At 32.4% G+C, this 26,746-nt stretch overlaps 1 protein-coding gene across 1 annotated transcript in view; it reads left to right on the top strand.

Moving 5' to 3' along the window:
- LOC123533700 (gephyrin-like) overlaps positions 1–26,746 on the top strand; it is a 473,298-nt gene that overhangs the window by 220,218 nt on the left and 226,334 nt on the right. The window lies entirely within an intron of this gene.

The raw sequence follows: 26,746 nt of genomic DNA, 5'->3' as shown, positions 1-26,746 counted from the left end.
ACACTACGATATTATTGTCGTGTGTCGTGTCACACTGTCGCATCGCATTGTCGTGTCGCATTGTCACGATGTCGTGTCGCATTGTCGTGCGTCGACCTCAAAGCGACATGGTCCTAACAGGATTCCGTAGATATGAGAGGACAATGCTTAACATCCTTAATATGACTGTCTACATTTGCAGTTTATTTCCTGATGAAATAGCACTTACCGCTCGCAAACACGGCACGAATCTGGTCTATGGATATATTTATACTTCTATTACACAGTTGCTTCGTCACCAGTTCTTAAGTAAGTATGCTAGTTAAAGATTTTATGAAAGACAATAGCCCTCAATATTTTAACTTCTTCTCAAGAACGATGTCTTACGTTTAAGAAATAAATTATATTTATATACTGCTCACTTTAACTGTTGAGAATTAAAGTTACAGCCATTCCAATTGTTGTCAACGAATATGGCATGGCATTATGTAATTTAGTAAAAAGTTCGAGCTATTGTCTTTAAGAAGTTATATATCTAATTAGTTTGAAAAAGAATGGAAACTTCCATATAATACTAACTCACTTTTAAGTCATTAAAAATAACCGAATTAAAATTAAGAACCTGCTGAATCACGGTTTAATGAATGTCCATAAATATTATGTTATTGGTATTCGCATTAACATGCATAATATACGGATTTTGACCGTTATGGTCACCATTCTACTAAATATGGAACTTTAAGGATAACTAGTATATATCTTTTCAAGAAGCTATTACAATTAATTTAATTTTATGACTTTAATATAGTTTTATGATTAAACCATAAATCAAGTGTGGTATAAATAAAGGATATTAATAAATAATAACACTGTGAGCATTTCATTAGTGAAATTACGATTTATAGGTATAACGCTTGTCACTAAATTGAAGTTTATTGTAATGCATTTGCGTCGGCGTATGCAGAAATTAAGTTTACTAAACCTTTTGAAACGTTTGCTATAAAATCTGTGAAATCCGGAAAGTAAAATAAATATATCCAAGCAACTATGAAATCAATATAAGATAGCTTTTTGAACTAAATGTGTGCTCGCTAGATATGAACATTATTTGATATCGTATTATCCTTGCTAGTATGCTTTAATACGGGTATCAACAACTTTGGGAATTCTTGCAAATCTATGAATCGCAATAATAATCAGTTATTATGTTGACATTATACATTATGCCGAGCATCAGAACATCAAAAAACAAAATGTCAAGATAACGATCTTTTATGCATCAAAATAGAACAGACAAAATGACCAACTAAACTGTAATTCTCTTTCCAATAAAAATACAGTTTCTGTTTTTTATCTTATATATCGTTAAATCCAGTGAAAAATCATATAGTCGCTTCAATTGGATTTTGATGTTTTTCCGTCATTGAAATTGTTTTAGATATAACTAAATGTTCTATATGAAATTTTGGTGACCAATTTTGAAGTATTTTCAAGAACGACGCCATTTCGTTCGTGTTTTGTGACATCATATTGCAGTTTTTGCGGGAAGGGCCATCCTAGTTATCGCTACACCTAAACATACAAAAATGTACACCATTTTAAGCGAATGTAAATATTGTCAAATGTTTTATTGCCGGGAATAACTTTGGTTGTGCTAAACGTAAGTTCTTTCCAAGATAACTTATTCTCACTTCAAATGCCTAAGAAAAAAAAAAACAAACACACGCACGCACGCACGCACACAAATAAAATAAAACGACATATTATTTCTTCCCGTTTCCTTCTCTGTATCTGCGTTCAACTGGATGCGTCCTCAGTCTTGAAACCACTTTTTATAAAGAACAAAACTGATTGAAGAATCAAAGATTTATTTGCTCGATATATAACAGCGTTATGCACATACCTGTCAACATAATTATTATTTTAAGTTCTGATCCGTTGATTTTCTTCTAATTACTAGAAGCATAAATGAAAACACAGGTGCTGCAACAAACTGTTCTTTCAACTAATTATTAATAAATATTATGTGAATTAATCGATTTAACATGGACACTACATAGCAAAGCTCAAATGTGGTTCGTCTTACAGAAAAGTTTAAAGATGTTACATGGTATATCAAACCTGAACGTTTCTTGTACTCAGTGTTTGTTTTACACTTTCTGATCCTGTTGCATTATGGAGTCTATTCAGGATATGTGCAAAAAAAAAATCCCCTTAAGCTAAGGGACGCGAGAGGTGCTGACCTTTCCGTTAGTAACTTACCTCTCGTGAACAGACTAAATCAAAACGAAATTGCTAGTATTCTGTTAAGTTGCGTGAACAGACTTAATAAAACCAAGTCTATAATAACTTTGCATGTATGTTGTCTATGTTTAAAGAATCTTATTCTGGGTATTTTCAAAACGGTATTTGTTTTAATACAGATGATCTATCTGAGACTTAAAAAAATCTTCATTTACAATTTTCTATTTTCATTCTTCCATTTTTTTTCACGGAAGAAACAGGGACTTAACGTTTAGTTTTAACTGATACTATTTACATTAACTTGTTTGCGATAAGATAAAGTGTGAAATAAGCTAAATATTTGAATCACCCTCTGCATATATGATACTAAAAGAGGAACTATTTCTATTTTGAATAGCTTTATAACATTTTGTCGATATTTATTACTTCATTTTTGCTTATATCTGGTGAATTTTATCTTTCTGAAAGGTCTCGTTGTAATAAAGTAATACCATTTCTCCAGTCTATCAATTAATACTGCGAAAGACATTTGTATCCAAACGCAATCTTTAATGTATTTATACGTATAAAGTTATTGATAAACTCCCAGATATTGCTTTAACGTTGATGCCGAAGAGAAATAATGAACAGAATTGTTCTTAACGGCAAATCGAATACACAACAAAAGGTAAGGGTAGATTTCCCCCAAAAACACAGCCATAGAGTCATCGCAAAGTAGGCTTATGTCACGATGTCATACATCGCCGGGGAGTTGTGATAACAAATAAGAATCATCATGTTGTTCATATAAATGTTAAAATGAGTTGTAAGCATAGCAGTGTCGCAGTAAGTATACATCAAAGTATTTCAATCAAACCGTGTCTGCTATTATTTTGTTTGATTGCCTTTTACGCTTCGAAAGGATCTTTTCACAAACTCTATTTCATAATCAGATTTTATCGTAGATGTCTGTTTCTTTAAAACAGGATACAACAGTGTCGACAGAAACTTTCTAATCAACTCTTTCAAAGATTAGCTCCAAAATATGCACGAGGTCCACGCATTCAATTAAAGTTATTGACATAATGTACACTCAGTTTGATAATCAATCTTATTATGTTCTGAATATTTTAACATAATTATGATTAGCATATCAATACACGTTAAACTTGTATATACAACGTATCGCTTTACACGTTTTTTAAACATTATTAAAACAAAACATATATAGGTGATATTGGGAGATAGTGTGCTATTTGTGCTGGTAGAAAATGGCTGCAATCAAATTTTCATTTGCAAGTTTATCCATTTGTCATATGTGTTTATACGTTTGTCATGAATATAGCTGTTAATTTATCTGAAATAATATTGTGATAATAGCCACAATGTAATATATACATAAGGTTTGAAAATACATGGTAAGATTATGCTTCTTAATTTGGCACCAGGTTACATCGTGTTTGTTGTTTTTGCCGTTACTTCTAGCTAAGTTCATAAGACAATTTCTTTCAGAGATATTCATACAGAAATGTACATTATGGCAAATATAGTGACTGTTACAGAAGTTCAATCACCAGCAGTACAGGCATTTTTATAAATATTAATTTGAAATAAAACGTTTTATTACTCACGGCAGCATTCATTAGTGTAAATGAGCCGGTGTCATTCACTTTTGTGAGCTATTCATATCATGAATTTTTTTTGATCAGAGCACGTTTTCATTGATAATAAAATCTTTATATTGCTGAAATGTACGTAACTATCAATCATGCCCACATAAAAGAAAAGATGTATCAAATGACGTGAAAATTTATGTTATTATTAACATTATCTAGAAAAGAACACAACAGTGTGGGAACTTTTGTACTGACAGAACTGATTATTAACTGTGACCAAGTCGCGTTTATTGGAGCAGTATTTATCTTGAAACAATATTTCATGAGTGTTGTTCTTATAACCTCTCATAAACACCATAACTCAAAATATGTATACCAGAAATAAATATATGAGCCGTGCCATGGGAAAACCAACATAGTGGGTGTGCGACCAGCATGGATCCAGACCAGCCTGCGCATCCGCGCAGTCTGGTCAGGCTCCATGCTGTTCGCTTTTAAAGCCTATTGGAATTGGAGAAACTGTTAGCGAACAGCATGGATCCTGACCAGACTGCGCGGATGCGCAGGCTGGTCTGGATCCATGCTGGTCGCACACCCACTATGTTGGTTTTCCCATGGCACGGCTCATATAAATATAGAGAAATGTTGGATTTCGAAGTATTATTTGCAGAGCGCTGATGAATGCATGTCCAGGTAGAGATTTGGCAAACATATTTCATTTCTCTCTACTCTACTGATAAAAACGAAAGCAGGTCAGTCACAATTAAATGCCGTCAGGTGTAGGACTTACAAAATACTGAGGGTTTATTGGGAGTATACATAATGCTGTAATTGCATTGGACAATACGATAAAAGCACAGGTTGACATTTTATTATTATCTTAATTAAACAGTCTCAAACATTCTAAATTCGGTAAATTCGGTAACACTACAGAAAATGATAATAGGTTGCATGTAATGCCTTCCTATATACCTGAAATTTGTGGATCTCTTAAAGCATTTGGTAAACATTAAAATATAGCACGCATACTAATACTTATTATTTACCCATATAATGGATAATATGCCAAAAGAAATTGAAACATTAAAACATTTCTGAAACAATACTGCTAGTATTTAATTTGAGTAAATAAAATGTTGATGTTAACCTGCGCTAAAATGTCAAATATTGACCCATTTACAAAGTTGAAAAGAGTATTACATTTTTGGCTTCAGTACGTTATATAGGATCACCAACTTCCTCGCCGTATGCATGACTCTTTGATCAATTACTACTGTTTCAGCGAAGAAGTATTACGCTCTACCGCGCTCATTTAAATGTCTAGCCAACCTGAAATATCAATAAACAAACCGGAACTGAAATATTTCTTAAAAGTTAGGGTCAAACAATTAACGTTTTGTTATAGACATAACGCGCAGGTGTGATGTAAAGATAAAACAATTAAACACACATTTCAGTACAGGTTTTACATTAAAGAATAAAATCTGTACAACAGTTTACCTGTACTACAAATTGCGAATTCGCAAATGAATCTATCGTGGTAAATTGCTAAGGGAAAAGCAGAAGAAGTGACAATATCAATGTAGTGTCACTGATTAAATAGCTGTAATTTTAATACATTTAAAGGTACATAAAATGTGCACAATCTGTCATAGGAGGTAATAATCTATAAGTTTACACGAATCTTAACAAACTATACTGTACCTTACATCAATAAAGATGTTTTGACCCGTTTTTGTGTTGTGCAAAAATAAGAATTCTGATTTTCTAGGTCGTAACGCTTACAGCCTATAAATGCTACTAAATGTTCTCATCTATTTTGAAATTCGTAGCTTTTACTTGTTTATTAATGCGCACATAAACACATAGACTGAACTTAACCGTACTTAAAAAAAAGGAATTTTGCAGGAGAGGTGTTGTGCTGCAGGTAAGAGGTCACATTCTGAATCTGTGTAAAAGTGGTATATATGGGTATTTTAACTACAGAGACAAACCCCTAATAAGCAGTTAGCTGTGAGAGTGGTATTCTATGGCTGCTTAAGACAAGTTACTGCTCAAATGAGGTGAAAATTAAATCGAAATGTCAACTTGGGATATATGACAGACTGCTTACAGCAAGTAGCTGCTTATACTTGTGTCCTTTAATGCAAGTTTAAATGTTTTATACTGAAACACTAAAAAGTTTCTCCTTTGACATTACCATTAACAATATCAAATTCTAACAAGAACGTATACTATTACCCGATATTTGAAATCTTCTTTCTTCCGTTCTTTTTTTTCCCTACAGCATCCGCAATAATCAGATGATATAGAAATAATCAGTTAATATAGAATATAAAATTCTTTCACTAGTTGTAGGTGCAGATGGGAATATCCGGCTCTAGGGTAACTGTTTAAACAGTAACCCGAGAGCAGGATATTCCCATCCGCACCTACAGCCAGTGATAGAATCTTTTTCTTGCATGCCATATTCAAAAACAATTGTACAGACAAAGTCAAACGAATGACTTTCTTTATAGGACGTTTTTCTTACACTAGCGTATTTAAACAAAGCGCGTGAAACCAACATTGATAAACTGGAAAGACGTCATCACGTTTCAAAGACAAATAACAATGTTTAGTTCCGGTTTTGTTTTATCATTTGCAAAGTAACGTTATGTATTTTTCGTGAAATAACGTTATTTTTTTAATCGAGAAATATGCTATGAAGAGCAAAGAGGAACTATTAAGGTATTTTAATTTTATCTCGTTTTATGTACAATAAAACATAAATTACTGCATAAATCTCCAACATAGATGTAGTTCTTTATACGTCATTTAACACACGAGAGTCATTTTACACCCCGGGGTGTAACATGTTTTCCATCATCGGTGAAATCACCGGAAAACCCAGTCTGGTATGCAAGAAAAAATATTACTTCTACAGAAATTTGTATTTCACTGCAGGACAGTGATATATATAAATAGATTCAACCAAACCGAGTCTGCTATTATTTTACTTGGTTGCGTTCTATGTACCCAAAGGATCGTCTTACAGTGTTTATAAAGCAAAACCGTCTCAACAACAGTCATTAAGTGTCGTGTGGTGATCGTAAAATATCTCCCCATACTTCGACTCATCTATGTTACATTTTCTGATCACGAAGTACGTTCAGTATCTGTGTTACACAATTCAGCTTAAAGCGGTGCTAGCGGGGCTCGAACCCAAGACCCGCGGTCATTAACAGATTCATCAAACCGAGTCTGCTATCATTCTGATTGTTTGCATTCTATGCTTCTAAAGGATCTTCTTATATATTTCATTTTCGTAAGGAACTGAGTTTATTACTGAAGAAACCATCGAAAATATTTGTTAATTGTTATATGGACTGACTGCATAAATGGTCAATTTTAATCATCAAGTACAAAATGGTATACAAATAATTTAGTATTTCACTATTTTGCAAATAATATAGAGAAAGCTTAATGCTAGTAATGAAAGAAATAGGATGTTAAAATTGCAAGGACTACACAATTTGCATAAACGAGGTAATAAAACGAAAAAATACTTCGCACAATAAATCTTGTTTCTTGAAAAAACAAAATGACATAATTGATGTTTACATCAAACAAATTATGTTATTTATGCAAGCAGGGTTATTCTTTGTCTGTGAGAGGAAAACTGTGGAACAATGAGATCAGGTATGTCAGACGTGAATGCTCTCTCAATGGTGGTAATAAACACAATAGTTTCATAAACAACATATGTATATATAAAAAGCATATAAAAAGTGAAGTTTTGTTATGCAGCAGTGTCAGAATAAGTGAAACAAAAATATCCAGGTATTCAGGTCATAACGCTTCAACACAGGTAAAATTTGTAAATTGTTTCGTTTTGTTTTTAATGCATTTGATTTGAACTTAAGGATGTACGAACGCTTTTTCTTCAGGATATCCGCCATTTTGAAAAATATTTCTTCGAATATTGCATTCTAAAAAAGTTTTGCCGAAAATTAATGCTAAATAATAAAAATATGGCTAATAATGTACCATTTAACCAAATAGATTGTACTTTTTGCGAAAAAAAAGAATCACCCTTATATTTGTCTGGCATTTACCTAAAATTGATGTAAGATTTACAATGGGGGAGGGGTAGGTAATTTTAAATATCGATTAAAGTAGATCAGGTTTGGTTTTGATATTTTCCTGACTGATGCATGTAATGATAAGTTATAATTGAAATAAAAGTTTTCAAGATAGCTCTGTATATTATCTAGAGAAAACAAAAAGAACAAAAATATCAAAATTCACCAGTTTTTAACAGTTTTCTCTTAATAAATCTCTTAGATGCACGGTGACCCTAACTTTTTTCTTTCCATTTTGAAGCATTTTTGTGTGTCATTAAAGCTGCAAAATATTTTGAACTCTTAACGTCAGATTTCTTTTGTAGATCTAAATACGTTTATTCTATTGAAAATAAAGTGGGTGGGGTAATTGTGTCAGCATGTAAAAATGAAAGAGATTTGTTAGTGACATTGATGCTTATATAATACTGACAGCACTTTGTATTCATATTCACCTGTAAGACTTGAAATCCTTATAACATTATGTGGGATATTATATGTTTTATAAAGTACAACATTTTTTTTCAATTTTACACAATTTCTGAAATGCTTAAACAGTGGGTGAAGAAAATGCCCTATAAAATTAAAACGAGTTCGGTGACCTGTGTTTTTTCTTCTCTTATTTGTCTTGGAAACTAATGTTCTTCAAGCTCACAGAGTATGAAAAAATTCGTTCCTACATCCTTAAAAGTAAATTAGGTAGAACTCGGAAAGAAAAGCAAAATATAGGGAATGACCTTTTACTAATATTGGCAAACGTACTCAGCTTTAATTTATTTTGATACTTAAGGCTCTGTAATAACTCTTCCCATATCTTATAAAGAGTTTTTGCCCCAGATATTTTTTCAAATTTGATTAGAATTGTAATTTCTAATTTCATAGCCAGTTGGAACTCCTTTTTATACGCCCGTTTAAAAAATGGGACGTATTATGGGAACGCCCCTGGCGGGCGCGCGGGCGGGCGATTGAGCGGATGGCGTCCAAAGACTTTGTCCGGTGCATATCTTCTTCATGCATGGAGGGATTTTGATGAAATTTGTCACAATTGTTCACCATCATAAGACGGAGTGTCATGCGCAAGAACCAGGTCCTAAGGTCTAAGGTCAAGGACACACTTAGAGGTCAAAGGTCAAATTCAAGAATGACTTTGTCCGGAACATATCTTCTTCATGCATGGAGGGATTTTGATGTAACTTGGCACAATTGTTTACCATCATAAGACGGAGTGTCATGCGCAAGAACCAGGTCCCTAGATCTAAGGTCAATGTCACACTTAGAGGCCAAATGTCAGATACAAGAATGACTTTGTCCGGAGCATATCTTCATCATGCATGGAGGGATTTTAATAAAACTTGGCACAAATGTTCACCACCACGAGACGGAGTGTCATGTGCAAGAACCAGGTCCCTAGGTCTATGGTCAAGGTCACACTTAGAGGCAAAACGTCAGATACAAGAATGACTTTGTCCGACGCATATCGTCTTCATGCATGGAGGGATCTTGCTGTAACTTGACACAATTGTACACCGTCATGAGACGGAGTGTCATGCGCAGGTCCCTTCTTTAGAATTATTTCCCTTTGTTTTACTATAAATAGCTTATATTGTAACTTTTTCATTACTAGTCGTAGGGAAAATTCGAGACTATTTTTCTGTAGTACAACATGCATGTTACATCCAATTTTGAGGTGTATTTTGACCTAATTGTACCTGATAAGGATTTTTGCGTGGACATAGAATTTCTTTTTTAATTTATTTATTTTCTTTTTTTTTTAAGATTAACTTCCCTTATATTGTAACTTCTTTTATAATTGACCTTAGGGAAAAACCAAGACCACCTTTCTGTGGTACAACATAAATGCTACTTTCAAATTTTAGGTGTATTTTAAGGTATCTCTTCCTGGTAAGGGTTTTTATGGACTTAGAAAAACAAAAGAATTTCAATAATTACTTATTACTAAACAACCACAAAATTAAAATTCCATTTGCAAATACAGGTGTTAGTGTAACGAAATTTGCTGTGACGGGCGTATATTTTGACATTCTGGCACTCTTGTTTAACTATAACCAGACTACCACTTTCTACTGGTTTATAGTTTCATATTTCGAGAAATGTTCGGCCTGTTGCATATATGTAAACACACATTTTTATCTGCTAAATATGGCCTATCTGGCAAGACACTATACACTATATTCAAGTAGAAGTATGCTTTAGAGACATAAAAAGTTACTACAACATTATTCTATGAACGCTTTTAAAATGATACATAGTGGCTGGTTGAGTAATTGTGAAATATCGTGAAAAATGCATATTTTAGACACTAGTGTTACAATCATCTCATAAACTAGAAATAAAGGGACAATGGTATTTAGAAAATGTTGTTTCCTATACATTAAAACCATTTTTATTATAAAATTCACAAATTTTGATAAAGAAAGACCTCCCTTTGTAAATTAAAGGAAATTAAAAAAAATTGTTGTCAAATTAAAAATGTGATTTTGCCCGCTTTTGCAACTAGTAAACTGATTGTCTGAACTTAATATGTTTTGGCTGTTTTGGATAAATAAAAAAGGTTGCTTGTGCGAAACAATGTTAATCAAGTGCCCTTACTCTTGGCCTAATTGGTTCAACAAACGATACGTTCGTATGAGATATACCAGAGGTCGGGGAAGGCCGAAAAACGTTTAAGAAAGTATATATAATTACACAGACTATAATTATAAAATTAAGGAGATGCTTAGTGTGATTTTCTATGAAAAATCTTGTACATATTGCTCTATATATCCATTATTACTGAGAGGTAATACACTCTGAAGAAAAACTTTTATTTAGCATATCACTAGAGATGTATGTCAAATACCTCCTTAGAATATTCTTTGTTTATCGGCTAAAGAATGAAAAGAAACAATGAAATAGTGTGCACACAAAAATCATAGCTTACACCACCCCTATTATTGCAGCAGTTTCCGTGTTTCTACTTTAGTTTTACTTTATGGTCCGTATCTCTATTGCTTTAGAAGTGCAGATGATTTACTTTATGATACGAAAACCGACACATTTCAAACTTACAGTGTGAGAACTTGCAAAATAGTTAATTTTAATTAGCTTTAATGTGAAATACAGTGTAAATTGTCACTTTGCTATTGCCATTAAAAGTAAATTATTTCACAGATGACATGAAGTTGAGCAATCACGCATTCCTTTAGATTACGCTTTTGTGCATATCTGAAAGTCTAAAGTATAGTTTAGTACATCTAAATAAGAGTCCTTTTTTATAAAACGGCTCCGTTTCAAGTGAAGAAAATCATATCCCCAAAACACATGTAATAATTAATAAATTTCTTCGGTAACCACGAGAGGTTTGTTTGTTTTGTATTCACAAAGTGTTTATGATTATACAATACTTGGTAATGTCCATATAATAAAGCCAAAGTGTACTTTTTAACTTCTGGACACTTATATTTGCTTGTTTGATTGGTCATTTTAAGGTTCATATTAAATCAGTTAATATATATTATCTTCAAAATTGAGTACAGACACTCAAATGAGTTATTTCCATACATAACATCCTTCCTAGAAACTTAAATTTGTTACATATATTCTAAAACGCAATGACCTATGAATTTATAATAAAGTCATTAAAACCTCGTTTTTAAAGTATAGACTACAACGACGAAAAAAGACACTAAAACATAGCATAAAAGTTTACGAATGTGTAACACTATTCATCTCGCCCCCACCGCCAAACCCAATCTCGAAGCTTCGGTTTATGCGGGTCACTATTATATATAAAGATTTGGATGACTCTATGATGAAATAAAACATTTACTTGAGGAAATGCAACAAGGAACATAAAAAGAACCTTAATCATATTTCTGTAATTTTACCAGCTGCAACCCACTAGCAAATTCTCATATACCAGTACGAAAACGTTTCAAAAAGAATGGGAAGGGAAACATTAAGATGAAATTAATACTGGCTTTTATGAATTTTCATACAGGAGTTTTAAATATCAGGGAGAGCTGACAATTAATCTGTAAATCAGCATCAGTCTCGACTCAAACTTTTTGGATGCATGTTTTACTACTAAGTTTTTTAAACCTGAGCTTATAAACACTCATTTGTTACGGATTTTCCCTGGAAGGAAAACATTGCAGACAATAGGGAATTTAGGGCCTTACTAAAATGTTTCGTTTCTGGATGCTTGTTACCAAATAAAGTTAAAACAATTCTAGTACTACGGAACTGCCCTAGTCTTTGAATGCGGTTTACTGGGGAAAATGTATATCCATATACATTTCTAAATGTATATCCTTAGGACGACGAGCACATTTTTATACAATCTCGCCAGGCATCAATTAACATTGTACATCCCTTTACAGATGCAATACATTTATCTATTTTAAGCAGTTTGCAGATATATCCCTACAGAAAAGAAACATCTGCACAACTACTTATTTGAAAAGAAGCAAAAAACATTTTTGATTTATGCCTTTTGTAACGCATTTTTAAATGCAAGGTCTAATGTTTCTATTTATTAAGCTGATATAGGTGGTAAAATATAAAAGAAAATGTGAGAATTTCTAAACAAAGTTCTAACCAATCATAAAACATCTGCTGCTCAAGCTGAAACAGGATTTAGATAATTGTCATGAAGTATTTATAAAGTCTTTAAATGAATGCTCCGTAAAAGCAGTTCCGTTTCAATGATAAGTGTAAACATAATCACATATCTAAAAACAAATCAGACAGATGTAATTCCAATAACATTTATTCCAAAAAGGTTTAATTACCTAGCAAGTGTTATCGTTTGTAGTTGGTAACAACATGTGTTAACGCTGATATTTTGTTTAGAAAATAGACGCACAACGCACAGTGATTTTCAACTTTTAAATAAACAGGTTTACTTTAGTACATGAACAAAGCGAAGCATACATATTATTCTGAAATATTTTGTTTGTATGTAAATCATATAGTCTGCCAATATCTTAGGAAAATGTGACTTCTAATGGCATTTTTGTTAATGCTCCTATATTAGTATAAAAGTGGTCCTCAGAATCAAACATGAAATTTAAAAGGGGCTGTCGCCTTCTAGGGTTCTTCATTACAGTATATTGGAGTCAAAGGTCAAATGAGTGCATTTACAAATAAACTATGCCGCCAATGCCGCTGTACGCTTGTTTTATTTTCATATAACCACCTAAATTAGTTTAAATATTGTGTCTGAACGCCCTTTAGTATTTTGTTCATAAAATTGAAAATAATATTAAAATCATATATAATATAGATTATATTAAATAGACTTATATATGTGCATATACTTTACATGTTTTCCAATCTTTATATGTGGATCAACTGCAAACATATTTTGGAACTGTCGTATCCAAGGTTCTTTCAAATGTAATTTCAAGGTCACAGGCATATCGAAGATCAGATCTGAACTTTAGGAAACGTACTTCTGACGTATTAAAGATAACAAAAGGTGCTTATGTTAATTATATACTCAACAACTCTTCTTACTCCACACCTGATTTTGCCTCTTATCTCTCTCATATTTTGACAGATTTGAATGAATTTTTTATACAATGTATAACGATCATTTTATTATAATGAAACATAACAACGATCATAGCCTGAATTAAATTCATTTTGTCGTAAGAGTAATAATAAGGTAACCTTTAAACTAAAAGTCACATAATTAGTAAATTCCAAATCACAGCAGTGCATTTTGATCCTATGAATTTGATGAATTTAAAATTTTCATCATACAATGTATACTGAATGTTCAACTATGTTTAGTTGAAATGGAACATCCGTCAATAATTAAAAATGAACATGATTTTTATATCAGGTTTGTGACGTCATTATTGACACCACATTAATGGTTGACGTGGAACCAAGAAGTATATTTACCTCAATATTTATCAAATTTTCTCAGCCAAACAAGCAAAATATTTATGATTTTATAAGTAACAAGAGCTGTCCGTAAGACAGCGCGCTCCACTATTCGGCGCTTTGAAAGTAAAATGAATTTATGTCTCTACTTTAAAAGGAAGATACACCAAGTCATTATCTTATATTGTCATGGAGTTATATCCAGAAAACGAAGATTGCCAAAAATCTTTAAGTATAAAAGGGGAATAATTCTGTCAAAAATACAATAAGAGTTATGGGGATTGTAATTAAATATGCAGATGATGATTATAAAGTAATATGTTTAATTTCAAGTCATTACAACATATCTTTTAAAGTACCAAAGATATGTCTATAAACGTATAAAAGGCCCAGCTCCTGCACAAACTTAGTTTGTATGCTGGATAATGTTTATGTGAACTTACAGTAAGACATAAGAAATAGTAACAAAGATATGACAGAAATACAAAGGTTGCCGAAAAACTTTAACCTTAAAAATAACCTAAATATAACACCTTGGTGACCTTGACCTTTGGTATAATGAGGATATAATAAGATATAAGCAATAGAAACAAAGAAAAAACAAAGGTTTCTGTAAAACTTTAACCAAGAAAGCTCACGCCGACACCGGGGCGAGAGGAATAGCACCCATATTCTCCGAATAGTGGAGCTAAAAATAAATATGCAACAAATGTTGTTAAGCTTTGCATCGTGGAATATGCACTCTTGTTTTCGCGGAATAATATTGCACCACATATGTAGCGCAAAACTCGCGTATATTTCTCAATACAAATGTGATATTCTTTTAATGCACACTTGCAGAATAGTATCCTATGTCAGGACAAGATCGTATTCATAATTCCTTGGAGACTGAAATATTTGCTGCAAAACTGTTTAATCCCGCATATGTCAGTTCTTGCCACATAGAGACCAGAACCGAGTTGTGACTTTTTATTTTTGGGTCACCTTATCTGAACTGTCAGGGCTCAACTAATGTACTTACAACTGATATCACTGCTATGTTTATCTAACAGAACTGGTAATCAAACAATGTGTCCAATTTTCATTTAGATCTGTGGCAGAGATAAAAACAAAAGCCAGGTTTGGAGTTAAAAACGTTGATGATTATATTATTATAAATTCACACTGCCAATACATTTCTTGCACTTCAGGCAGCAATCAAATTTGAACTTTCGATTTGCACTGATTATAAAAAGAATATTTAAATATTTACTTATTGTACACTTTTTGAGAAATGTGTGCAAAAGGGAAAATATGGTATGTTTTGCAGAAGAAGACTACGACTGAAAATGAATTCAAGTAAATATATAAAAATTCTCATATCAACAGTTAAAATCACTTTACTGTCATTTATACAACCAAGACTTTTTAGCTCAGTAAGAACAGCGCAGATCTAAGGATCGCGAGGTAGTGAGTTCGATCCCCAGGAAATGTATATGTTCTCCATGACGATTTGATACTAGTAATTGTCAGGAATAATTTTGTCCTCCACTTTTGAATCATATGGAGAAGTTGGCAGTTACTTTCGGGGAAAAGGCAAGTACTTGTAGAGAATCCAGAAACACTGATTAGGTTAACTGACCGCCGTTAAATGTCTGAAATACGAAAATGATTAAATATGGTGGTTAATTAAAAGATGTAAAACTAACTTCTTGGAGGATGAGAAGAGCATGAAGAAGAGATTTGCTATTCGAAACGATGGATTTATAATAAACAAATACTGCCGACTGAATATGTCAGGCTAAGACGTCTATAGCGTGTAAAGTGGGACTATAATTGTGTTCGATGCTTTAGATCTGTCAAAAGTTAGTACAGTCGAACTAGAACTCGACGGGACAAGCACAATTTGTTCGAGATATCAGTAGTATGACTCAACGTAAAATAAACATTATATAGATATTATGCCGGGACTTGGGGATGAGTTCGAGCCAAGATTAGTGAGCGAATAATCCAAGTTCAACCAAACGAAGTTTGACTGTATAAGTCTTTATAAAATACGCACCATATATTTTTCTCCCGTCACTGCTCATAAAGACAACAAACCAGCCTTTTTCATAATAGATAACCTGAAAATGGAGGTTTTAGAAACATGAGAAAGATAGCTTTCGTAAATGAACAAAATATCAGTGTGTGAAAAGTTTAGCTCATTCTATAGAAATAACTTTAGTCTTTTTATATCTTGCCAGTCTCAAATTTTAATTAATCTACACAACGTAATTTGTTTTACTTCTAAAATTCATAATTATCACCAAAAAAGTACCAGTTTATATTAAAAGGTAGCAAAAATGGCGAAAATCTGACGTTTATAACAAAAATTAACTTTTTGACCTTTGACCTGGTTACTACGACCCTTAGAATGCAACAGCCCCCCTGAAGTCGGCTGGCTGTCAGGCATTAACAAAAAATGCCATCAAAGGCAATTTCTAGGCCTCTTTTTTGGATATATTGGCAGACTAATAGTATTCACAAAAAACAAGAATTATATGGTACTTAAGTATAGTTTTCATTTTGTTTGTTTGTAAGAAAGAAAACAAAACGGAAAAAAATACTGTCATCTCAAAGCAACTAGATATTTATTCTGTCAGTCTTAATCTGTATACGTTCTATGTCTCCGAATTAACTGACTTACATTTGGTTGTGTCCGTTTTGAAAGTAGACGAGGAAGGATGCTTCTGTCGGTATGTGGTACAGATGTTAACAAAATGTTTCCTTGTTTTACCTTACATTAAACCTTATAAATCAATATTCGTTTCTACTAAAGAATCCAAGAAACAAAGAAAGAGAATTATTCACACGTTTGGCGTTTTTAGGATGACATAACACCATGACACATTTTAAGTAGTTACATTATTGTATTAACATTTCGACGTAGGTGTCGATTTTAGTATAGAAGTCTTCGCTTGAATTAAGTTTTTCTATAATCGGTAAGGAAAGAAGAAATTTCGATGTTTTAGCAAGAAAAGGTCTAACATATGATACAAGGGAATCTTACGTTTGAGTCTTTCCATATTTAATTGAAGAAAAATGATAAAATGCCCCACAGAGCCACGCATTTCGACATCTTATTCAACGAGTTTAACAAATCTTATATGAGGAGGCTCGTTAAACATCCACTTTCTATCATATGCGAATAAATGTCGTTAGCACCTGTATTTTTGTCCTCTCCGAAAAATTGCCTGAGATAATATGCTAGGCTTGCTAACCAAATGTAGTACATTTTGTATCTATTTAAATCTTTCGTTGTAAACCACAAAGTAGAAACTATCTTCTTCTTTTTTCTCAAAATTAAATTTGTGCGATATTGTGGATTCCATTGTGAAATAAGAATAGAGTGTTACTTTATATATATTTAAATGGAAAGAAGCTTATTCAGGTAAGCAAATTTAATCAGAATATAATAAGCGACGAAATTAGAAATAGTGTCTTCTACAGATATATAAAAGACACGACTTCATGACCAAAATAGGTATCCCCGCATATCAATTTTCATCAGATAAAACTTCGTTTCTCTGTTTTGAATTTTAATTTCTGGACTTAGTTTTCCAAAATGAGGAAGGAAATGAAAATCTCTATAGAATGACTGCATGCAATTCCAATATGAAAAATTGCACATCCAGTTAATGAATACGGTTGTCCTTCAGCTATGTAACCAAATACAAATGAATGACACCAAATACTTGCCGCCATCAACATGAACATTCTAATGCTTGTAATTTTGCAGTAATAGCCGCTCTGCTAAAGGCCTGTATTATGTTTAGATTTAGACTTCAAAAGGCTTTCACTCAGCTCAGTGAAATGCTAGTGATACAAGATTGCCAGATAGATGATTGTACAATTTAAACTTTACATTTTAATATCGCCAACCAGTTGAGATATGTCTTTTTAATTATTAATACACCCACGTTATGGTTCATTTCAAAATGTGAAAACGGTTATGATTTGAAGAATGTATTCTTAACAGGCTATGCGTCGTTTGTTCAAAAATGCATTTTCTAGGCCTCTGCGATTTCTTTCAAGTGAGGAAGCAATTAAGCTGGCATACGATTGTTCAGCGATTCCATCTTAATAGCCCAAGAATGTCTGAAATAATGCCCGGAGGCGCTCCCGTGATCTGCATTTTGCGATGTGTGATGACAGTGATTAGCTCCCTTAACATTGCCATCTACATTAGCAGTTTTTTTCTTGATGAAACAGCACTTACCTCGCAAACGTGGCATGAATCTGTTATACTTAAGTTTTACACATGTACGCTTCCTTAAGTCGCCTCAAATATAGTTGATGTCCTGATTAAACTACATCTACTTTGCAAACGTGAAATGATTCTAGTCTACCGATGTATCTATACTTTTCTTTTACAAATTTAGCTATCTTAAATCATCTTCAGTTGTAGTTTATGTCCTTTATTTGCAAACGTGTAATTAGCTCACTTTTAAGTCATTATATATTAACTGAGTAAAAATCAAAAAACTGCTGACTGACGGTTTAAAGATTATCCATAAATATTATTTATACTGATATTTGCAATTACATGCATGTTTTACTGAGTTTGACCTTTCTACTAATATGGAACTTTAAGGATAACTAGTTTATATCTTTTCAAGAAGCTATTACAGTTTTATTTGACTAAACCATGCATCAAGGGTAGTTTAAATAAACGATAATAATAAGTAATAACACTGTGAGCATTTCATTAGTGAAATTACGATTTATTGGTACAACGCTGTTGTAGTATATGCGTCGGCGTATGCAGAAATTAAGTTTACTAAACCTTTTCGAAACGTTATATAATTCATCTTTAACAGGATTTCAAAATAAAATATGTAAAATCCGGAAATTAATTATTGTAAAATATATCCAAGAAACTATGAAATCAATATGATATAGAGTTTTGAACTAAATGGGTGCTCTTACCACTAGATATGAACATTATTCCATGTCTTATTTTCCTTATTTGTATGCTTTAATACGAGTATCAACATCATTGGGACTTCTTGTAAATCCATGAATCGCAATAGTATTCAGATCTTATGGTGACATTGTACAGTATGTTGAGCATCAGAAAATCCAAACAATGTCAGGATAACGATTTTTTAAGCATCAAAATAGAACAGACAAAATGACCAACCAATCTTCGTTTCCAATAAAAATACAGGTTTTGGTTTTTATCTAATATATCGTTAAATCCAGTGAAAAATCACATACTTATTAGTCGGATTTTGATGTTTAACTGTCATTAAAATTGTTTTAGATATAACTGAATGTTCTATATGAAATGTTGGTGTCCAATTTAGAAGTAATTTCTAGAACGATGCCATTTCGTTCATGTTTTTTATGAATGACGTCAAATTGCTCATGCAGTCTTTGCGGGAAGGGCCATCATTGGTATTGCTGCACCAATGTTGTTAATACGAAATAAAGGCATTTTCATTTTCATACAAAAATGTACAACCTTTAAAGCGATGTAAATATTGTCAAATGTTTTATTACCGGGAATAACTTGGCTGTGCTTCATGTTAGTTTTTTTTTCAAAATAATTTATTTGTTCAATTCCTTTGATTTCTCGGTTTAGTTTTGTAGAATAGTGTAATTCAAATCTTTAGTAAAACTTAAGATAGTGTCTTCCTTAATGATATGTGTTTGTAAAAGTGTTCAAAGGCCTAAGAAAAAAATAACAAAATATTATTCCATTTCCCCGTTCCCTTCTCTGTATCTGCGTGCAACAGGTTTCGTACTCAGTCTTGAAACCACTGTGTATAAACAACAACACTAAGATTCATTTGCCCGTGATATAACCACGTTTACACAAACCTGTCAATATATTATTTTAAGTTCTGATCCGTTGATTTTCCTCTAATTACTAGAAGCATAAACGAAAACACAGGTGCTGCAACGAACTGTTCTTTCAACTAATTGTTAATAGTTATTATTATGTTAGTTAATCGATTTCACATGAACAATTAAGACAAAATTGTAAATGGCAAGGTCAAATGTAAATAGTCTTTTAGAAAATGTTACCGATGTCGCATGGCATATCAAATGAAAATCGTCTTTTAGAAAATGTTACGGATGCCGCATGGCATATCAAATGTTAATGTGTCTAGCACTTAGAACGAAATAAGCTTATTTGAATCATACTCTGCATATACGATACTAAAAGAGGAACTATTTCTATTTTGAATATCTTTATAACATTTTGTCGAGATTTACTACTTCATTTATTCTTATATTTATTTATCTTTCTGAAAGGTCTCATTGTAATAAAGTAATACCATTTCTCCAGTCTATCAGTTAATACTGCGAAAGACATTTGTATCCAAAAGCAATCTTTAATGTATTTATACGTATAAAGTAATTAATAAACTCCCAAATATTGCTTTAACGTTGATGCCGAAGAGAAATGATGAATAGAATTCTGCTTTATGGTAAATCGAATACACAATGTCATACATCGCCGGGATGTTAAGTGATAACAAACAAGAATCATCATGTTCTTCATATAATGTTAAAATAAGTTGTAAGCCTAGCGATATCCCACTAATTATACATCAAATAAATGAGTCATACCGTGTCTGCTTTTATTTTCCTTGGTTGCCTTTTACGCTTCGAAAGGATCTTTTCGCAAACTGTATTTTATGATCAGATTTCATCATAGATGTCTGTTGTTTTAAAAAAAGTATACAACGTGTCGACAGAAACTTGTTCAATCAACTCTTTCTTAGCTTCAAAATTTGCATGAGGTCCACGCAATTAATTAAAAGTTATTGACATAATGTACACTCAGTTTGATAATTAATCTTATTATGTTCTTTAACAATCATATGATTATCACATCAATAAGCGTTAAACTTGTGCATGCAGTGTATGTATCGCTTTACACGTTTTTTTTTAAAAAAAGAAACATTATTAAAATAAAACAGATGTAAAAGAGAAGATATACATGTAGGTGATATTGGGAGATAGTGTGCTGTTTGTATTGTTAGAAAATGACTGCAGTCAAATTTTCATTTGCAAGTCTATCCATCTGTCATATGTGTTTATACATTTGACACGAATATAGCTTTTAATTTCTCTGAAATATATAGTGATGATTGCAACAATGTAATATATACACAAAGTTTGAAAATACATAATAAGATTATGCTCCTTATTTTGTCACCATGTTGCATCATGTTTGACGCTTTTTGTCGTTAGTACAGTCTGATGCCAAAGCTAAGTTCATAAAACAATTTCGTTCAGAGACATTCATACAGAACGTAATTTACGGCAAATATAGTGACTGTTAAGTTCTATCACGGGCAATAAAGGCATTTTCATAAATATATATTTGAAATAAAACGTTTTATTACTCACGATGATAGCATTCCTGTAGTGTAAATGAGCAGGTGGCATTCACTTCAAATTTGTGAGGTATCTCATATTGTGTCATACTTTTGTTCAAAGCACGTTTTAATTGATAATAAAACGTTTATATTGCTTAAATGTACGCAACTAACAATCATGCCTAGACAAAAATAAAGATGGGTCAAATGACGTGAAATTTTTTATTATTATTAACTTTATATAGAAAAAGCAAAAACAGTGTGAACTTTTTTGCATTAACAGAACTGATTAATACTGGTGACCAAGTCGCGTTTTTTCAAGCAGTATCTATCTTTATACAGCATTCAGCGTTGTTCTAAATCTCTCATAAACACCATAACTCTGCAAAATATGTATACTAGAAATAAGAATATTAATATCGAAAAATGTTGGATTTAGAAGTATAAATTGCAGATGTAGAGCGCTGATTAATGCATGTCCAGGAAAAGATTTGGGAAGCATATTTTATCTCTCTGTATCCCACCGATAAAAAAGAAAGTTAATAAAAAAAACCTTTAAAATTGATTTTCTGTTATCAGAGGCTATATTTAACATATTCTTTGAGTAGTGAAAATATTCAGTGCAATACAGAAATACTGGTACTTTGTTATCCAGTGAACATTCTTGTTTGAATTAATGTCATTTCTTAGGTCATGCAAACTTTTTAAAATACTAGATATCAATTTCATTCATTCATTGTGGCATACTTTCTTAAAATGCAGTTTTAAAGAAAAGTCATTGGTTTAGCCTAACATACATGTTAGATAAACAAGAAGTAATGGCGACACGTCATGTATCCGTCATGTAATATAGAATAAAACATGGACAAGGCATACGGAAAGGAAAATCATCCTGCATACAGATGTGTCACAGGACGGCAACACTAAGGTTGCATATAGTGCCTCCTTACCACTTGGAATTTGTGGATCCCTTAAAGCAGTGCAAAAAATCTAAAAATAGCACGCATACCAATACATATTATTTAACCATATAATGGATAATATGCCAAAATATGTTGAAACATGTCAAGACTTCTGAAACAATACTTCTAGCATTAAATTTTAGTAAATAAAATATTGATATTAACCGGTGCTTAAATGTCAAATATTGACCGATTAGTTTAGAATATAGTTGAAAAGAGTATTACATTTTTCTGGCAAACTTCAGCATGTTATATAAGATCACCAACTGCCTCGCCTTATGCATTACTCTTTGATCTATACATCCACAGTTCGTCTTTGGAACAGAAGTACTACTGTTTCATCGAAGAAGTATTAAAAGTAGACTTTAAAGCTCTACCGCCCTCATTGAAATGTCTAGCCAACCTCAAATTTTCAATAAACAAACCGGACTGAAATATTTCTCAACAGTAAGGGTCGCACAATTAACGTTTTGTTATACACAGAACGCGAAGGTATGAAGTAAAGATAAAACAATTGCACTAATTATACCTGTACTACAAACTGAGAATTCACAAATGAATCTATTGTGGTGAATTGCTTAGGGAAAAACAGAAGAAGTGACAATATTAATGTATACATAAATATAAGTGTCACTGATTCAATAGCTCTAATTTTAGAGGACATTTACAGGTACACATAATGTGCACAATCTGTCGTAGATGGTAATAACCTATAAGTTTACATGAATGTTTCACAAACTATACAACCTTACATAAATAAAAATGTTTTGAACCGTTTTTGTGTCTGCAAAAATAAGGAATCTGAATTTCTAGGTCAAAACGCCTACAACCTATAAATACTAGTAAATTTTCCCATCTATTTTCATAGTTTTTACTTGTTTATTAATGCGCACTAAAACTGAACATAACCGTACTTCAGAAAAAAAAAGAAATTTTGCAGGAGATTGTGTTAGAGGTAAGAGGTCATATTCTGAATCTTGGAAAAGTGGTACATATGGGCATTTTTAACTACAGAGTCAAACTCGTATTAAACAGTCAGCTAAGATAGTGATATACTGTGGCTGCATAAGGCAATTGACTGCTGAAATGATGTGGAAATTAAATCGAAATGTCAACTTTGGATATAACCTGACAGACTGTTTAAAGCAAGCAGCTGCTTATACGTGATTCTTTAATGTAAGTTTACACACTGGGCAGGGGACTATTCAGATGTCCGGGCAGATATCGTGCTTGAACTTTCAGACAATTCCGTACATGAACCCGTAATATGAATAAATCAAAACTGACCTGATCACCAGTTTTCCTCCGCGGCATGAAAAGATGCATTCAATACAATAAAAAGTTTCTCCTTTTTACTATTGACAATATCAAATTCTAACACGGACGTATACCCGATATTTGAAATCTTTTTTCTTTCGTTCTTTTTTTTCCTACAGCATCTGCAATAATCAGATAATATAGAAATAATCAGATAATATCGAATATAAGATTATTTCACTAGTTGTAGGTGAAGATGGAAATATCCGGCTCGATAGTAACTGTAACTGCCAAGTTAGCGCGTAAACAGTTACCCGAGAGCTGGATATTCCCATCCGCACCTACAGCCAGTGATAGAATCTTTTTCTTGTATGCCATACTCAAAAACAATTGTGAAGATAAAGTCAAAGGAATGACTTTCTTTATAGGACTTTTTACTTACACTAGCTTATTTAAACAAAGCGCGGGAAACCAACATCCGTAAACAGCAAAGACGTCATCAAGTGTTAAAGACAAATATACCAATGTTTAGTTCCGGTTTAGTTTTATCATTTGCAAAGTAACATTATGTATTTTTCAGAACATAACGATTTTTGAATCGAGAAAAGTGCTATGACGAACAAAGAGGTATTATAATTTTATCTCGTTTTATGTGATAAAATATAAATCACTACCTTAATCTTCTACATAGATGTAGTTCTTTATACGTCATTTAAAGCACGACAGCCAACGTACACCCCGGGATATAAGATGAAGTTTTCCAGCACCTGTGAAATCACCGGAAAAACAAGTCTGGTATGCAAGAAAAAATATGATTTCTACAATTATTTCTACAGTAATTAGTATTTTCAGAGTTGAAAAGTGATATTTAATAATAGACTCAATCAAACCGAGACCGCTGTTATTTTGAGTAGGTGCATTCTATGTATCCAGAGGATCTTCTTACAGAGTTTATAAATCGTCTCAACAACAGTCATTTAGTGCCGTGTTGTGATCGTAAAATATCTTCCCCTACCGCGACTCATTTATGTTATATTTTCTGATCCTTTGGGAACATTAAGTACGTTCAATATCAGTATAACATAATTCAACTTAAAGCGATGCTAGTGGGGCTCGAACCCAAGACACGCGGTCATTAACAGATTCATCAAACCGTGTCTGTTATCATTTTGCATTCTGTGCTTCTAAAGGATCTTCTTATAGATCGTATTTTCGTAAGGAACTGAGTTTATTACCGAAGAAACCCTCGAAAATATTTGTTAATTGTTATACCGACTGACTGCATAAATGGTCAATTTTAATCATCAAGTACAAAATTTTATACAAATAATTTAGTAATTCACTATCTTGCAAATAATATGGAGAACGCTTAATGCTAGTAATGAAAGAAATAGGAAGTTAAAATTGCAACCCTACACAATTTGCATATACGAGGTAATAAAACGAGTTGCGCACACAGGTACTTCGCACAGTAAATCTTATTTCTTGAAAAAAAAAGACATAATTGATGTACACATCAAACAAAGTTATGTTATTTATGCCAGCAGGGTTATTCTTTGTCTGTGAGAGGAGAAATATGGGACATTGAGCATAGGTATGTCAAACGTGAATGCTCTCTCAAAGGTGGTAATTAACACAAGAGTTTCTTAAACAATATATCTATTTATAAATAGTAAAGTTTTGTTATGCTGAAGTGTCAGAATAAGTGAAACAAAACTATCCAGGTATTCAGGTCATAACGCTTCAACACAGGCGTTTCCTTTTTGTTTCATGCATTTGATTTGAACTTAAACGTAATAAGGTAAAACTCAGAAAGAAAAGCAAAACAGAGGGAAGGACCTTTTACTAATACTGGCAAACGTATTCGACTTTGATTTATTTTTATCATTAAAGACATTTTAAACCATAGTCTGTAATAACTCTTCCTACATTTCATAAAGAGTCTTTGCCCCTTATTTTTTATATTAATTTTTGATTAGGATTTTTCATTTCTATTTTCATAGCCAGTTGAAACTTTCTTTTTTGTTTTTTGAACCACAACCAGACTACCACTTTGTACTGGTTTACACTTTCAAACTTCGTCATACCAAGGTAATATGACAATCATTATACAAGCAAAAGAAATGTTAGGCCTGTTGCCTATATGTAAAAAAAATTTCTTTCTGCTAAATATGACATATCTGCTAAGAAACTATATTCTATATTCAAGAAGAAGTATGCTATAGAGACATAAAGGTTACTACAACATTATTCCGTGAACGCTTTTAAAATGATGCATAGTGGAATGTTGAGTTATTGTGAAACAATTGTAAAAAATGCACTATTTTGCGTATTTTAGACATTAGTTTTACATTCATCTCCTAAGCTAAAAATAAAGGGGCTATGATATTACCTATACATTGTAACCATTCTTATGATAAAATTCAGAAACTTTAATATAGAAAGGTTTCTTTAATTTAAAGGAAATTAGAACAATTATGGCGGCCATATTAAAAATGTGGTGATTCTGTCCGCTTTTGCAACTAGGTAACGGATTTTCTGAATCGTAAAATGTTTTGGCTGTTTGGCCGAAATAAAAATGTAGCTTGTGCGCATGTAAGTGTCCTAACTCTTGGTCTTATTGGTTTACGATTTCGTTGCTCATCAACTGGTACGGAAACCATGTGTTCGTATAAGATAAATTAGAGGTCGGGGAAGGCCGAAAAACGCTTAAGAAAGTATGTATAACTGTACGGAAATTGTCGATTGCAATTACAAGATGAAACAGATGCTCAGTGTTGCTTAACAGTTTGATTTTCTATGATAAATCTTGTACTTAGTGCTCTATATATCCGTTATTACTGATGGGTGATACACTCGGAAGAAAATATTTAATTTAGCATATCACTAGAGATGTATGTCAAATACCTCTTTTGAATACACTTTGTTTATCGACCAAAGAATACAAAGAAACAATGGAATAGTTCGCACACAAAAATCATAGCTTACACCACCCATATTCTAGCAGCTGTTTTCGTGTTTCTACTGTAGTTTTACTCTATGGTTCGTATCTCTATTGCTTTAGAAGTGCATATGATTTACTTTATGATATAAAAACCGACATTTTCCACACTTACAGTGTGAGAACCTGCACAATAGTTAATTTTAATTAGCTTTAATGTGAAATACAGTGTTAATTATCACTTTGCCATTGCCATTGAAAGTAATTTATTTCACAGTATGATATCAAGTGAAACAATCACGCATTCATTTAAACTAAGCTTTTATCCATTTCTAAAAGTCTAGAGTATAGTTTAGTACATCTAAACAAGAGTCCTTTTTTAATACCTATTTATTTTCCCGCCATCTATTGA

The sequence above is a fragment of the Mercenaria mercenaria genome, chromosome 1 (genome assembly GCF_021730395.1).
Source record: "Mercenaria mercenaria strain notata chromosome 1, MADL_Memer_1, whole genome shotgun sequence".
In the NCBI taxonomy this organism is placed as follows: domain Eukaryota; kingdom Metazoa; phylum Mollusca; class Bivalvia; order Venerida; family Veneridae; genus Mercenaria; species Mercenaria mercenaria.
The sequence above is the reverse complement of the archived record's forward strand: the minus strand, read 5'-3'. Positions and strand labels throughout refer to the sequence as shown.